Below are 6861 nucleotides of genomic sequence, written 5' to 3'. Positions count from 1 at the left end.
AGATGGGGGAAAAAAAAAATCTGATAGGAGTTATAACCCTCTCTTGCTCTATCCAAAATGGAAAAAAAACATTATACCTATAGTTCTGCTTTAAATACAGATATTTTTGCTGTCCTCACAGGGTGGTGGTACTATGGACACTGGGAGTGTATAAATGGCACAGCCTTTAAATTGGTAAAAACACTATTTTTGAAAAGGGGAATGAATGGACTTTATAGGTAAGATTAAAACAATTTTTAGTAAATTTTATTTGTAGCAAAAATTGTCAATTAAAAAAATACATACACCTATATGGAAATAAAAAAAAAAAAATGACATTAAGCTGACACCTGGTGAATAGTCCTAAGCAGGACTACAGATAGAAGATTGGTTAACAAAATATCCCTAGGTTGGTTAGTTGCCCCAGTATAGTAAATATGAGCATAAATCTTAAAGCGTTTTGTTAACCCAAAAAAATATGGATCCTGCTCCTTTAAAGCATTTTATACAACACAGTGCTTGTGCTGTGTAATTTTGACCCTGTAACACCTAAAAAAAAACCTGGCTGATCCTGCCAGTTTCCCCCCTCCCCTCTGTAAACTGACCACAATAATCATGGCTGCTGAGCCCTGACACCATGGTCAGAGTCTGTGTCTCCATCATTCGCAACCTGTTCTTCTATGTCTGTCTTCATCCCCCTCTCTGTGTGTCACCTAGTGACAGTGCCACCCCATCCAGGAATAACCAATATATCTATACACTATCCATTTTGTCTGTTAATACAGTGCCCCAATCTGTGTTTTTATGAAAAAAAAAAAGCTCCTTTGCTGTATCTCACATCGGCTCCTGGCAGTCATGTGACCGGCCGTGTCTCCTCTCCTCCTCACGTCCCACTGACGCCAGCGGGGGGAATCTCGGCTCCTCCCACTACCTCTGTCAGAGGGGCAGAGAGCGGACATGGCCGGTTACCTGAGCGCTGGGTGCTGCTGTGAAATACGGTAAAGTAGGATTTTTTTTTTTTTTAATAAAACAGACACGGGGGGCACTGTATTAGGAGACTAAGCGGGTTATGCAAACCTATGAAAGTGGGTTATCAACCACTTTAAGGTATTCTCAAAACAAAGATACCAAGGGGTCAACAAAGACCAACTCAGTGTGATTGAATTCTGTGAGGTACGATCGTTAAGCAGGGCTTGACTAGTTTATTTTCGAAGGAATGCTGCTTCTAGCTTGTAGGAACGTAGAAAAAGAAATATGAACATATATCATATCTTTATCTTTACATGCGATGACCACAGAAAAGCAAAAAATATACAATAAACCTGTGCTGTATACCATATGGTTGAATTCAATTACTTACAAAAAGACAGGTAGCAACACTCTGTCAGTAAGACGGAGTATGACAGCTAACACAAACACCAATGAGCCATATAGGTCAGGGGGAGGCAGGTATGGGGGGCACATACTCAAAAGCGAGATGAGTACCAAAATCTAACAGAAAAATAAAGTAATTATGGAATTAATTTGGAGTGAATGAATTGGTTAGTTAAAGAAATATATATTTTTGTGTGTAGAAAATTGGAGAATTACACCCACCTCTGGGGCTGTAAAGGGGGACGAGATATCTCCCTAGATCCTCAAATAGAGGGTTTCAGCCAAAAGAGGTCCCCATTCTAACCAAAATAAGTCTAAAAGTATATGAGCACAGCAAATAAAATAAAATGACTGTGTCTAATAATAGGTAATTTATTAACTGGGCTAAATATAGGGTTAAAAATTTGAAAAAATATAGACTCACCTGCATGAAGTACTTTGCATCTGAAGTGTAGCTAGAGGAAATATAGCACTGGTTAGTCGGATGTGGGATGTCAATAGGAAACTGAGCCTTGACAGCTTTGAAGACAACATATAGAAAAAGAACAGAAAACACAAAGAAGCGTGTGTGTATGTATGTATATATGTGTGTGTGTATATATGTATGTATATATATATATATATATATATATATATATATATATATATATATATATAATTTTTTTTTAAATGTATTTATTGTGCTACTTGCATAACATGGGATGCAGAGCCAAAGTAACCAGCAAGGTACAGAGTATGTTCGTTTCTCCACTTACCTAATTGATATGCTTATGGGTATATGGTGCAATGTGAGGGGATCATGGAGCCAACAGCTGCCTGGCCCCTATAAATATGCACACCAGCTGGGAGCGTCCTGGACTGTGCTACCATCACGCATGTGCAGTACTGGTCGCAGTCAAAGGGCGCAGGTTGCAGGACAGAGCGGTCACATGATAGGGAGGCATCCAAGGGCAATGCACCCTCTAGTGGAGCCTCCCAACGCCACAGGTAAAAAACCCTCAAGCCAATGAGGGCTGGGGGAAGAAACACACACAGCCCTGCCGGCCATTATTTGCCTCAAAAACAGACCCACAGGCCCAAGGGGACCACGTCACACGACTGCTCTAGCAAAACTGACAAAGCTTAGTAAACCATAGAAAAACAAACATAGAGCACAAGACGTAAATGGACATCTCAAAATATTCTATTTTATTCAAGAAAATAAAGGGTAAGGAACACAATTTAGGGATCAGATATATTTATTATATATTTTATTGTTGTTGGGGTATAATGGAAAAGTGGGTACATCTCAGGTACCCACAACATGGGATTGTGGCAGTGATGAGATAAAAAAAAAAAACAGGTATCTTAGGCGGGAAACATGTGCATTGATGGGCTATAAGCATGCCACATGCAGGCTCCCATCGCAGCTGACCTGGGATAGGCATGGCGAGCTCCACCTGCTTATAGTACAGGAGCTCGCCAGCCTGATCAGGTCATGAAAACATTGGTCCGAAGAGTCCTGTAGAAGGCAGCGTCAGAAGGAGGAGAGGAGTGGTTGCGAAGATGCCTGGTTGCGAAGATGCCTGGCAGCGACTGAAGAAGGAACAGAACAGAACTGGATTTGGCAGGGCGAGAGCCCGCTGGTGATCCAGTATGTCCCCGGCAGAGATATGGAGTCGGCACTACCTCCGCCCGCAAGCCTATGTTCTCAAGCCTACAGACTTCAGTGCAGCCTCCTGCCAGAACATCCAGGGTCCTCGGCGGCTTCTGCTCCCAGTGAAGAAACCCATCCACGAGAGGCGGAGCCTACTGACATCAGAGCTCCAGCCAGAGAATCCAGAGGAGGAAGAGGGTGTTCTCACTATCTCTTGTGTGCAGTGGAGAGGAGCATCACTGGGCCCAGTGATCCCCGCCCATCAGAAGATCAGCTCCTACTTCCATCCAGGAAGCTATAGGCAGCTTCCCCCCGTCTCCAGGGCAACGGCATCGCAGGTGGCTAGGCCTTCTAGGCTAGACAATGCAATGGCACAACAGAAATCGGAATGTCAGATTATAGATTGATATTGGCTGCTGCTGGTCCACCTTCACAGGATGGCATTATTACAGATGTTCCTCCTTCGGCTGAACCTCTTCAGACTGGTGTCAGCACAACATCAACTGCTCACACAATTCATTCTTTATCAAAATTTACTGAGTCTAGCTAATCCACAGCTGTCATCTGTACCTGCATCCTCTCCTGCAAATAGATGGCAACACAGGTCCTGACCATGCGTTTCTCCTGTGGTTGCTAACAATGTTAATTTTACACCTGTAATGGAATTGAATACACCAGGTTCTAATGTTACTATTCCAGTGCCTGAAGCCTGTTATAAGGAAGCCATGGCTTGCAAAATGTCTCCATTGGGATTTATTTTAGCTACCTCAACAAAAGAAAAATTTGGAGAGTCGATTTTATTGATTTAATGTATTTACTCCCTAATGCTAAAGACTTTTTGAATAAAAAAATTAAATAAATCTGATGACGCTACTGAGGATAATAGGCATTGTATGGTTCCCAGATCTTTCCATAACTGGCTACAGGCTTTCTTTATTTTTTCTGCCGTCATGGGTGAGAAATTTCCTGAAAAATTCAGTGGTTTGTTCTAGCATCTGGAACATGTTCTCGAAGCCTATATAAACTTTGGCAGAGATGGTTGGTAGAGTTACGATGAATCTTTCCACCAGAAGATAGTGGTGTACTCCAATGTTAAATAGGGTTTGAAGGATGTTGGTTTGTGGTTAAACCTCATTCTCCTCTCATTTTTTTTTTTTTTTTTTTTTTTCAAAACAGCCGTCATTAAATCCTAATGTTTCTTTGGTTTATAAAACTTGTGTTTGTTATGCCTATAATGAATCCCAATGCAAATGGTCAACTTCCTGCCTTTTATAGGCATGAAGTTTCTTTTTGTTTTGGCACTCACCCCTTATCAAAGTGTTTTAAAAGGGCCTATTCTCACACGCAATCTGCAAAGGATTTCAAAAGCTCGCACGTCGGTGAAGATGAAAAAAATATAATTTTGCCATTGGATTTAAGCTTCCTATATTTTCGGGCTCTGGTTGCCATTTGGTAAATAATCAGAATCAGTTGTATAGCCATGTGGTTAGGGAAAAATTAATAAGAAATCTCTGTTGGTCGAGTAGCGGGTCCTTTAATTTCTCCGCCTTTTCAAAAACCTTTGCATATCCCTGCTTGGTTTGGTTCCCAAAAAAGAGACCAATTCATATTGCCGTATCCATCATCTTTCTTTCCCTAAAGGTAGTTTTTTTGAATGATGAAATTGATCATTCATTAGCTTCTGTTACATATACAACATTTTGATGCGATTCAGTTGATAAAAAATTTGGTCATGGTGCGCTCTCAACGAAACCCGATATTCAGTCTGCTTTCAGGTTGTTGCCTATTGCACTGGAGTCCTTTCATTTTTTTAGGTTTTTGTTTTGACGGTTCGTTCCTTTTATGACATTTGTCTCCCGATGGGCTGCCCCCTGTCATGTCATTATTTTGAAATTTTTGCCATGGGTCCTTGAATGCGAATCAGGTTGTGAAGGCATAATCCATTATTTGGATGATTTTCTTTTTATATTTCCTTCTAATTCCCCTATCTGTTCTTTATTGTTACGATTATTTTTGCTTATAACCACGTTTTTTAGCATTCCCATTCATCCTGAAAAAACACCTTTTCCCTTGCCAATTATCCAATTCCTAGTAATAAGAATTGATACTTTTGTTATTTCAGTATCAGTTTTCTATGTTAAAAATCTCAAAACTTCAATCTTTGCCTTTTTTCTGCGAAGGAAAAAAGTGCTATTGAAAGAACTTCAGTCTGTTATAGGATTACTGGCTTTTGCATGTAGGATCATACCAGTCCGCAGAATCTTCCTCAGAACAATGTCATTGGCCATAAATCCTTTTCTCATACTCTCCTTCCCACATCATAGATGACCGGCTAGTTTGGTTGCAATTTCTTGCTGACTATAACGGTCGATCACTCTTTCAAGAAGATTTAATTTTTTCCATTGACATGGAGTTGTACACCAATGCTGCACGATCACTCGGTTTCACGGCAATCTGGTGCACTCGTTGGTGCTGTGGTTCTTGGCCTTCCATGGAAAAGTGGGTACATCTCAGGTACCCACAACATGGGATTGTGGTGGCCACAAGATTAAAAAGAAAAAAAAAGGTACTGTACCTTTAAATCGTGAGCCGGAATGTCACGGTATGTTAGACGGGAAACACATGCATTGGGGGGGCTATATAAGCACCCCACATGCAGGCTCCCATCGCAGTTGACCTTGGATCTGCTTGGTAAGCTCCCCACCCTGTCATGGCACCTGTTATGTGTTTTTGTTGCCCTTGATCAAGGGGTGACTTTTGCTGAATGTATTTGATGCTATTTGCTCGAGTTCTATGACTGAGCGGTATATAGATATATATATTTTAAAAGAAAATATTTATTTTTAGAATTTAATAAAGTTGAATTTTTATTTTAATACCAATAAAGGTGCCACTGGCATTTAATACCACTTTGCTGTACCTTTGGTTTATTTGCGTGCCAATTATTTTAGTGGTTAAGTGTGCAGCCTACTCACCCATGAGGATGAGTTGATGTCTATGAAGTGTATGAATGTATCAATACAATCTACATTGATACAAATGTATTTGCCAAAGGGAGCCAATGTACCAGGAAGATATCAAAACAGATTATCATATTAAAAAACATATGAATTGAATGTGATGCATGAGGTACGTGTTCATATGTAGGTGTTCAGAGGTGGGATCTCTAGGAAAGGCTTATAAGGGAGAACTTCATTCAAACCTGGTGACCTCCAGTCATTCTATACATAAAGTCTGTCTATGCAAAATGATTTTATTCCAGTGACTGCCCCTCGGGTCTTGAGGGATGGTTTCCAAAATAATAAATTAACTGTAGTCATATCAAATCTATGATGCAGATCCAGGTGGCGAAAAATAGGGGGAAAACACTGCGCTAAAGCAAAAAGTGGAAAATAAGCTGCTAACACTCAAACAAAGCTTCCAAAAAATAAATAAAAATAGGGTAGCGCTGATATACAAATTTATGTGTAAAACTGTGACTAAGTATGAGAAATGCCAATGAAGGCTAATCACATAAAACACCCATGTGAGTGATGTACACATATGAATAAAGAGAAAAATGGATCAAAATTGAGAAATAAAAAATACATGAAAGTGAAGTCCACAATTCGCTGGGTATGTAAATTCAATACTCAGAGGAAAATGAACGTGTATCCTAGTAAATACTGAAAGAAACGAAACATATACCCCAAAAAATAGTCCGCATATATTATGTCAGTGGAGATCTTCCCATAAACAAGGTGAGGAACCACACAGATCATCAGTAACAGATACTTATCTAAAGTTGTATCGATAATGGAAAAGATGGATACTCTTACCAGAGAAGTTGGACACGTCGTACGACAGTCAAATGCGCTTGGAATCCTGACTGA

Source organism: Lithobates pipiens, unplaced genomic scaffold (genome assembly GCF_037356315.1).
Source record: "Lithobates pipiens isolate NorthernLeopardFrog02 unplaced genomic scaffold, aLitPip1_a1.2 Scaffold_8, whole genome shotgun sequence".
Taxonomy (NCBI): Eukaryota; Metazoa; Chordata; class Amphibia; order Anura; family Ranidae; genus Lithobates; species Lithobates pipiens.
This window is presented reverse-complemented; position numbering follows the sequence as displayed.